Source organism: Haemaphysalis longicornis, unplaced genomic scaffold (genome assembly GCF_048455015.1).
Source record: "Haemaphysalis longicornis isolate Haplotype H1 unplaced genomic scaffold, Haemaphysalis longicornis Haplotype H1 scaffold_5, whole genome shotgun sequence".
NCBI lineage: Eukaryota > Metazoa > Arthropoda > Arachnida > Ixodida > Ixodidae > Haemaphysalis > Haemaphysalis longicornis.
Window position 1 is genome coordinate 113028344 of NW_027526385.1, and position 11035 is coordinate 113039378.

An 11035-nucleotide genomic window follows, 5' to 3' on the forward strand; every position below is an offset into this window, starting at 1 on the left:
ACTGGAACTCCGATCCCGGACACTCCGCAGCGCCCTGGCTCCTTCTCGTGCGACTAGGCCCCCGGCTGCACCTACTTCAACGACAGTCATCTGTTCCGGCTCCATTCGTCAGCGGGATCCCCCATTCTTCAATGGCACAGACAAGCAGGACGTGGAAGACTGGCTCGCCACGTACAACAGAGTAAGCGCCCACAACAACTGGGATGACAACGTGAAGCGGAACAACGTGGAATTTTACCTGACCGGTACGGCCGAGCTTTGGTATGGCAACCACGCCAAGTGATACTCCACGTGGTCGGAATTCAAATCGAGGTTCTAGGAATACTTAGGTCGCCTTTCAGTGCGGAAGCTTCAGGCAGAGCAGTGCTTGCGAGAACGAGCAAAGCAGCCGTCTGAGGGCTTCCTCGGGTACATCGAAGAAGTTCTGGATTTGTGCAGGAGGATGAGCGCCTCGATGAGTGACGAGGAAACAATTAAGCACATCCTCAAATGCATTTCAGATGACGCCTTTCAAATGCTGCTGGCGAAGAATCCCCAAACGGTCACCGAAGTCATCAACCTGTGCCAGAGCTATGACCAGCTCAGGAGACAGCGAGCTCTCACACGGCGATCCGTCGGCCCGGATGTGTCGAGTTTAACTGCTGGTAGCGACAACACTCTGTCTCCGCGCATTTAGCAGTTCATCCGGAAAGAAGTTGCACGTCAGCTTTCCCTAGTTCCCTTCACACCAACGTCTGACGCCACCCTTGCCCCTTCGTTTAGAAGTGCTATCCAGCAGCCGGTGGCCGATACCATACCATGCTCCCGGCAACACACACCTGTGACCGCTTCGCTAATCGGTGCTGGCATCGCGCAACCCATACCACCAGCTGTTCCGCCCACGTCCGTGACCTCGGTGCAGACGCTGCCTGTTGCCGCACTTATAACCTATGCCGATGCCATCTCCAGGACCTTTGCGGAAGCCGTCACAAGTCACCCAATCGTCCCAGTCATGCCGCAACAGCCCACTGAGCTCACAGGAAGATCAAAGTATCCCAGCTACCTGCCCGTGCCGCCTCTGTTGCAGAGGCCACCACGCGTACGGCTTGACCCGTCATTTTAGACAACCGCTTGGCGCACGCCGGACAATCGCCCAATCTGCTTTGTTTGCTTAACTCCCGGACATGTGGAGCGTTACTGCCGCCGCGAGGGGATGCCTGCACGGCAGCCTTCTTGGAACGCGCCGTATGTCTCGCCGCAACCGATGCCTCGTGCTCCCACCAGTTTTACCGAGACGTCTCAAGCGCAAAATTATGCGCCGCAGTTCCGGAGGCAAGAGTTGCGTGCTCGTCGAACTGTTCAAGACCTACCTTCTCACCTCCCAACGTCGTCGACATCGTAGTAGACGGAGTCGCCACTAATGCGCTTGTGGGCACTGGAGCCGCCGCTTCAGTTATCCGCCTAGAGCTTTGCCGCAACGTGAAAAAGGTTATGACGCCACATTTTGGACCACCCTTACGTACTGCTTCAGCACTTTCGATCGAACGAGTAGGTACGTGAACTGGCCTGGTGTTCATCCAAGACGTTGTCTACATTGTTCAGTTCATTGCCCTTTCTTCATGCTCACATGACGTCATACTAGGATGGGATTTCCTCTCCCGGCACAACGCTATCATTGACTGCTCCCGAGCCGAAGTTGAGTTGTTTTTGCCGTTTGATATACCATCTGAAATTTCTCCAACCCCACTTTCCGTGAAAGTTTCTATCGGCGACTACACCACTTTCCTTCATGCTCCCCCGTTCCTGTGCCCTTGATCTGCCATCTTTCTTCCGGCGTCAATGCACTTTTCACGCCGTCGCATTTGTGCTGCCAACGCTGATGTCTGTTGCTTCCTTTCGCCTTGCTCAGTATCCGCGACGGCCAAACCGCCCTTTTCGTTTCAAATCTTGGAGCTAGTCTTCGCTCTTTGCTCCGCGGCGAGTGCATCGGAAGCGCCGAGTCAGTGGAGTCGGCCGTTTTCATCGCCGCTTTAGACGGCCTGCCGCACGTTGAGGTAACCGGGCTCTGCCCACCTCCTGCCACTGCATCTGGGGTATCCCTGGAAGTTTTTGATCGTGCCATCGACGCCGACCTTACGCTGCCCCAATGAGACCAACTGACAAAACTGCTGTGTCAATTTAATTCATCCTTTGACTGTGCGCAGACGTCGCTTGGTCGCACCACGACGGTCAGGCACCCTAACAACACCGCCTCCCACGCGCCTTTACGCCAGCGATCTTACCATGTTTCCCCTTCCGAAAGGAGCATAATTGATGAACAAGTGGGTGACATGCTCCAGCCCTGTATCATTCGACAATCGAACAGCCCTTGGGCGTCGCGGGTAGTGCTCGTGCGGAAAAAGGACAGCTCCATCCGTTTTTGTGTCGACTCATCATCATTATCTTCAGCGTATCTACGCCCAATGCAGGGCAAAGGCCTCCCCCATTATTCTCCAATTACCTCGGTCCTGTGGCAACAGTGACCAATTTATCCCCACAAACTTCTTGATCTCATCTGCCCATTTAACTTTCTGCCACCCCCTGCAACGCTTGCCTTCTATAGGGATCCACTCTGTTACCCTTAATAACCAGCGGTTATCTTGCCTTCGCAGTACATGCCCTGCCCACGTCCATTTCTTTTTCTTAATTTCTACTAATATGTCCTTAACACGTCTTTGTTCCCTGACCCACACTGCTCTCTTCTTGTCCCTTAGTGTTACACCTACCATTTTCCGCACCATTGCACGCTGAGTCGTTCTCAATTTACGTTGAACCCCATTAGTGAACCTCCAGGTTTCTGCCCCGTAGGTGAGTACCGGTAAGATGCAGCTGTTATAGACTTTCTTCTTCAGCGACAATGGTAGGCTGCTGTTCATTATCTGCGAATGTCTGCCATATGCACCCCGCCCCATTCTTATCCTTCTAATTATCTCTGCCTCATGGTTGGGATCTGGGGTCACAACTTGGCCTAAGTAGATATATTCGCTTACCACTTCCACTGCCTCGCCACCTCTCACAAACTGCTGTGCTGTCCTGAGGTGATTGATCATTACTTTAGTTTCCTGCATATTAATTTTCAGGCCCACGGTGCTACTCTGTTCGTCCAGTGCGGAAAGCATGCTTTGCAATTCGTCCCCCGAGTTACTTATCAAGGCAACGTCATCAGTAGATCTGAGGTTACTGAGGTATTCTCCATTAATCCTTACTCCCACCTGTTCCCAATCCAACGTTCTGAATATTTCTTATAAACATGCTGTGAATAACATTGAAGAGATTGTGTCTCCTTGTCTGTCACCCTTCCTAATAGGTGTTTTACTGCTCTGCTTATGAAGGATGATGGTAACCGTGGACCCATTGTAGATATCCTCTAGTATTCTTACATAATGCTCATCTGCCCTCTGGTTCCGTAATGCCTGAATGACTGCTAGGGTTTCGACCGAGTCAAATGTTTTCTCATAATCTATGAAGGCTTTATATAGGGATTCAGTATACTCAGCGCACTTCTCTATCACCTGATTGATTGTGTGAATATGGTCCATTGTTGAATAACCTTTACGGAACCCTGCTTGTTCTTTAGGTTGACTGAAATCTAAGGTTTCAGAAATTCTGTTAGCAATTACCTTGGTAAGTACCTTGTAGACGATTGACAGTAAGCTGATCAGCCTGTAATTTTTCGAGTGCTTCATGTGTGCCTTTCAAATGAATTAGGGCTACCGTCGCATAAACAAAATAACTCGCAAGGATGTTTACCTGCTACCACGCATCAACGATGCCCTAGATAGCTTTCCAGGAGCATATATTTTTCGTCCCTTGACCTACGCTCCGGATACTGGCAATTCCCGATGGGAGATGCGGATCGTCCGAAGACAGCCTTTGTTACTCCAGACGGTTTATGTGAAGTTAACGTCATGCCATTCGGCTTGTGTAACGCGCCCGCCACATTCGAACAGATGATGGACAATATTATTCGCGGCCTCAAATAAAAGGTATGCCTTTGTTGCCTTGACGACGTCGTTGTGTTCTCACCCTACTTTTCCACGCATCTACGGCGGCTCGAGCAAGTTTTAGCTTGTATGAAGGACGCAGGCCTTCAACTAAACCTAAAGAAGTGCCGATTTGCTACTCGCCAGCTGACGATCCTTGGTCACGTCGTTTCCAGAGATGTCATTCTTCCCGATCCGGACATGCTTCGTGCCGTGGCTGAATTCCCCAAGCCGACCACGATCAAACAGCTTTGTAGCTTCATACGGGTATGCTCCTATTTCCGCTGCTTTGTGCGTAACTTCGCCTTCATCATCGCGCCATTGACACAACTTCTTGGCAACAATACGGGTCTTTTGTCGTGGTAATCGGCTTGCGACAAGGCCTTTACAACCCTACGCCGCCTCCTCACGTCCCCGCCAATTCTGCGCCATTTCGACCCGTCGGCCCAACTGAAATCCACACCGATGCGAGTGGAGTTGGTCTGTGTGCTGTTCTAGCTCAAAGGAAGGCCGGGTTTCACGAATACGTGGTCGGCTGCGCGAGCCGCACACTCACACCTGCGGAGTCGAGTTACTCTGTCACTGAGCGGCAATGCTTGGCAATTGTGTGGGCCCTCTCGAAGTTTCGTCCTTATCTGTATGGCCGACCTTTCGACGTGGTCACCGACCATCATGCGCTTTGTTCGTTCTCGTCCCTGAGATACCCTTATGGCCGACTGGCAGGTTGGGCACTCCGCCTTCAGGACTTTGACATCCGCTTGGTGTACCAGTGTGGCGGCAAGCACCACGACGCTGACGCCCTCTCCCTGTGTCCCATATTGCCTGACGAGACGACTAATTCTCCCTATGAGTGCTTTGTATCGCTCGTTGACGTGAGTTCTATGCCATCTGAACAGCGATAAGATCCGTGGGTCAAGTCGCTTTGCAACTACCTTTAAACCCATCGAACTCGTCGGTACTTCGAGCAATTCGGCGCCAAGCGTGCTACTTCGCTATTCGTGATGGCTTGCTCTACAGGCAGAAATACCACCCTAATGGGCGCAAATGGCTGCTCGTCATTCACCGCCGTCTGCGCTCTGAAGTGTGCGACCATTTTCACAGTCAGCCTCAGTGTGCTAACGCCGGCGTGGTAAGCACCTACGAACGCCCTAGACTGCGATATTAGTGGCGTGGCACGTACGGCTTCGTTCGTGAGTTATGTTCGCTCTTGCACGGACTGTCAATGGCGAAAGCCACCACCCCCTCGTGCGTCTGCCCCGATGCAGCCTTTGGCGTGCCTGATTCGACCTCTTGACCGGGTGGAAATTGATCTCTACGGGCCCCTTCCCTGTACTGCGGATGGCAATAGGTGGGTCATCGTAGCCGTCGACCACCTGACACGGTACACCGAAACCGCTGCGCTGCGCGCCGGTACTGCCGACGCCGTTGCAACATTTCTGCTCAACCGCATTATCCTACGTCACGACGCTCCTCGGGAATTTCTCAGTGAAAGCGGGCGTGTCTTTCTTTCTGACGACATTGAAGCGCTCCTAAAGGCCTGCTGCATCGTCCACCGCATGACTAGTGCATATCACCCGCAGACGAATGGCTTAACTGAACGTTTTAACCGCACCTTGGGGGACATGCTGGCAATGTATGTATCATCGGACCATTCCAACTGGGATATGATTCTGCCATTCGTAACCTACGCTACAACACTGCCAATCATGCCACCACGGGTTTCTAACCCTTCTTCCTTGTGTATGGACGCGAGCCGTCGTGCCTGCTTGACACGATCCTCCCGTAAAGTCCCGACGTGTTTGAAGCCTTGTCAATCTCGGATTTCACCCGACGTGCGGAGGAGTGTCGCCAACTGGCACGCTCGTTCACGTCAGACGACCAACGACGCCAAAAGTTTCGTCATGATGCATTGACACCTACCACAGAATTTTGCCCGAATGATCTCGTTTGGCTCTGTATTGGCCACGACTCCTGGGCTGTCGAGCAAGCTCCTTCCAAAGTACCACGGACCGTATCGTGTACTCGAACGGACGTCGCCTGTGAATTATGTGGTCGAGCCTCTGAATCCTTCCTCTGACAATCGCTGCCGTGGCCGAGAGACCGTTCACGTAGCACGCCTGAAGCGTTACTTCGAACCCGCCATGGTCTCGTGCCTCTAAGTCGCCAGGATGGCTCCTATTCGTCCCGGGGAAATTGTAAAGAAGATGAATGGTACAGGCGCTACTGAACGAAACACGATAGTGCGCCAGACTCCACAGCCGCGAAAGCAGAATCGACAGTGACAACCAAGCGAAAACCACCGACGACGACAACGACAGGCGCGCGATTGTGAACCCGCTCCATCATGGATAGTGGTCATGAAAGGCCTTTGGTCAGCTACCTTGCGTTGAGCAATACACCCCCTTAGATATATATATATATATATATATATATATATATATATATATATATATATATTGAAAGGCAATGCCAGGAGACTTGGTGGACGATGTTTATTCGGCGAGCGGTAGCCTGGGCAGAACGGGATCAATAACGATGGCGATGATGGTGCGTCCCAGAAAGACGACGAGCGATGCGATCATCGCCGCACACAATGCAGTGACGACGAGGAAACACGTAGGCGGTATTGCCCCGTAATAATACTAAGCTATTACCTGATGACGGGACATTTAAGATTCGCGCTTACAATATTATCCCCCCTCAGCGGAAGCGGCCATCCTGGCCGTCACAGACAGATAGGGGAAACCCGTCGAATGAAAGGGTTGATTCGGGAAACATGAACGATCTCAGTTCCACAGAACCGGCGGTCACTGACACCGGAAGTAGGGGTTCCGTGGTAGTTAACTGCTGAGGTCTGTGCGACGATTGTGTAGGGGCAAATGAGGCGGGGAAGGAACTTCTCGCATAACCCAGGGGCACGGAAAGGGGTGCCCAGTAGGACATCTTCCCGGGTTGGTAGGATACAGAACGATGCCTGTCATCGTATCGGGACTTGCGGCTGTTTTGGCAGGCTGCCCTGTTCATACGGGCAAGACTGCGGCAGTGCGCAAGTCGGGACAGAAACTGGTCGGGCAGGCTTGCAGTAGAAGATCCGGGTGCAGAAAGGGAAGATGTGTCAAGTACCGACGAAAGGCAATGGCCTTAGACAAGGAAGAAAGGAGGGCATCCTGTGGTTTGTTGTACAACGGTGTTGTAGGCGTAGGTGAGAAAAGGTAAAATGGGGTCCCAGATGGTGTGGTCCGGTCGAATGTAAAAGAAAATCATGTCGGAAAGAGTACGATGGAAGCGCTCAGTGATGCCGTTTGTTTGCGGGTGGTAACTGGACGTAGTCTTGTGAATGGTTTCAGCGGAACGAACACCTTCGGAAAGTAGAGTAGAAAGAAACGTCCTTCCGCGGTCACTGACCCGAGTGCGAGGCGGACCATGGCGCAGGAAGATTGCTTGCAAGAAGAATTCCGCAACCTCCGAGGCACAGTCCGTTGGAAAAGCTGCTGTTTCGGCATAGCGAGTCAGGTGGTCAACCGCGGTGACAACCCACCGATTACCGGCTGGGGTGGCTGAAAGGGGTCCGTGCAGATCGATCCCTACAACTTCGAATGGAGGCGAGGGACATGGAAGGGGTTGTAGCGTCCCTGCTGGACTCGAGGTCTGTTGTTTATGGCGTTGGCATGGTTCACAGGATGAAACGTATTTGGCGACACTTGTTGAAAGTCCGGGCCAAAGAAAGCGGCTTTTTTTTGCGATCGTATGTCCTAATGTAGGCAAGATGACCAGCGGTAGCATCGTCGTGAAAAGATCGTAATATCTCTTCCCGAAGGAACGCGGAACCCATTTGTTGCCAGTGGGATGATAGTTTACCTGGTAAAGGCAGCCGCCAATTATGAGTTTAAATGTGTTGAGTTGTCGACGAGAACGGCTGTTGAGAGGTTAGGTTGAACCGCCTGGGAGGTCGATAAACTTGCGGCAGTACGTGTTAGCTCCTTTTAAGGAGAGAAGATTAGAAGGTAACGCCGGGCTGACAGACTCGGTGGAGGCAATAGTAATAGCTGGCTCTGTCGGAGGTGGCGCTTGACAACTTTCCTCTGTTGACAACAGCGGGTAGCGTGAAAGTGTATCGGCATCCGAGTGCTTTTTGCCGGATTTGTACACCACGTCAAAATCGTAATCGTGCCGCTTAAGTATCCAGCGGGCAAGGCGTCCGTTTACATTCTTGAGGGACGATAGCCAGCAGAGTGCACGGTGATCCGTTACAACGGTGAAGTGATGACCATACAAGTATGGTCGAAACTTTTGAACGGACCAAACTACAGCCAGGCACTCCTGCTCAGTTATTGCGTATTTTAACTCCGCTGGCGTCAACGTCCGGCTGGCGTAGGCAACCTCGTGCTTCAAAGATGATGGATTGCGTTGAAGGAGCACAGCACCAATACCATGTCCACTGGCGTCGGTGTGGAGTATAGTCGGATCGTTGTAATTAAAATGGCTATGTACGGGTGCAGAAGTAACAGCCTGTTTGAGCTCCAGAAACGCTGTTTCGCATTCTTTAGACCAGGTAAACCGTGTGTCAGAAGATAAGAGCTTGTTTAAGGGTGAAGCTATTGCCGAAAAGTTCCGGATGAATCGACGGAAGTATGAAGCCAATCGAAGAAAACTGCAAATTTGTTTCTGACGAAGAGGTCGCGAAAAATTTATTACGGCTCTCGTTTTATCCGGATCGGGGCGAATGCAATCCTTGCTTACAACGAGCCCCAATAATTTGTTGAATGTGCTTGCAAAGTGGCATTTTTTGCATTGAGTTGGAGACCGGCCTCGCTGAGGCAAGTTAATACTTGCTCCAGGCGTTGAAGATGCTCGGCAAATGAAGAGGAAAAGAAAACAATGTCGTCCAGGAAACAGAGACATGTTTTCCATTTAAAGCCACGAAGGACATTGTCTATCATTCTTTCAAATGTGGTGGGAGCATTGCAAAGCCCGAATGGCTTTACATTAAATTCGTAGAGGTCATCGGGTGTTGCGAAAGCTGTCTTCTCTTTGTCGGCTTCGTGCATGGGGATCTGCCAGTATCGCGATCGAAGATCGGGACGAAAAGAATTGTACTTCTTGCTGGGGCACCAAGAGGATGTCCGACGTAGAATTTATAGCAGTGAGATCGGCAAATCCACGAGAAAAACGAACAAGGCACGGCGGTATTAACAGTCTTTTCACAAAGAATTTTCCGGTTGGTGCAATCAGCACGTCGCCGTCAACAATGTGGTCTGATGACACTAAAGAGCAGCTTCTTGTCCAGGGAAAAGTGTACAGTCGAAGTCGTCACCAAACGTAGATCTGACGTGCTATCGATACTTGTGAGCTCTGTCATTGCGATATCAATCAGTGTTTGACCACAGCAGATTATAGCAGATGCCGAACGTAAAAAGTCCCAGCCCAGAATTACTTGATAGACACACGAAGAGAGTACTGCAAACTGAACGTGATGGCGACTGTCATTGATGAGTATGCGCGCAGTACGGTATCCTGAATGCCGAATCATATCCCCGTTCGCACTACGCAGAGCTGGGACCGATAGTTTGATGCGCTGAAGTTTAAGTGGGAAATACCTGTCGGAAAAAAAATGCGTTTTCTAGATTTGCAACTTGCATTCGAGGACACAAAGGTGTGCTGGTAGTATCACGCGCGTGCTAACAAGCAAATCATTCTCTTTGAGAGCGCACACTCAAAAGTGATAAAAAGAGCTTTAGCCATGAATTCCCTAATGGCCGCGTTGAACAGGTCCTGTTTAACGCAGATCCTGTTGAACAGATCCTGTTGAACAGATCCTGTTTAACCAGGGAGAGCAATCTAGCTTTAAATGTCAGATTGAACGGTTCAATCAAGCAGCAATTCTGTCTTTTGTTTTGTCTGGTGTTTGCGAGTCACTTTTGCAGGAAGTGAAGCACCAAGAAAAAAAGGAGGACTAGAAGCAAAAAATCGACCAGAAGGTGCATGTCATCCCTTACGAAGACGACGAAGGTGGCATCGCTACATAGTGAACAGGCTGCTTTGTGCCTTGTGCGCGAAAATAACCAGTGTTTGCTTGCTTGTTTTGAATCCTTTTGTTCGTGTTGATGTGCTGCATCGACTGATACCAAGAATGCTCCCATCAAGGCCATAAGACCATCGCAAGTGGCACAAACAGTTCCTTCCCAGACAGCGGGACGCCCATCACGCCTAAAAGTCTGGCCCCTGCGCTCCAGCAGCACACCACCTGCTGAAGTTGTCGCAGCTACAGCGTGTTGTATGGATGCACCTCCAGTGGCAGCCAACGACGACGCACCGTCGCCGACAATGAACCGGCCACCGCTGCCTCCACCGGTAGCCTACGAACATGGAGCTTCTTCAATAGATCCTAACCACCCTCCGCCATAAGAAGATGCCTCTGAAGGGGTCAACTGCGGGAATGCCGAAGACGACGATGGGAAGATGCAAGACATCGAGGTACCAGTCACAGACAACGATGAAGAGGACAGATGGCAACGCATCCCTCTAACGAAGATTAGCAAACCCAAAAAAATGATCGGGTGAGTCGCCAGCGCTTCACACTAGAGTTAAGACCACTTGCCAAACTTCAAATTAGACACATCGCTCGGCATGCCATTACCTCGATAATAGGACGCACTGCCCCCAAATAGGGGTTGGCCGAAATGGCTGCAGTAACGTTTCATGATGCCGCTAACAGCTCACGGATCTCTGTCTGCGATGCAGTACACGCTACGCGATTAGCTCACATATACCACGCGATTAGCTCACATATACAACATATGTGAGCTAATCGCGTAGCGTGTACTGCATCGCAGACAGAGATCCGTCTGCGATGCAGTACACGCAGACGGATAATACCACACTCACATAGTCCCTTCTTGTCAAACTTTCCTTCACATAATCCTTCGCCAAAAACGACAAACCTAAAAGAATAGAAATTGTAGTTTAGCAGGCCTCTTTCAACAAAAACGCAATTCCTGGTGTCATTCAAGTGTGCCCAGCGAACACTAACGAGG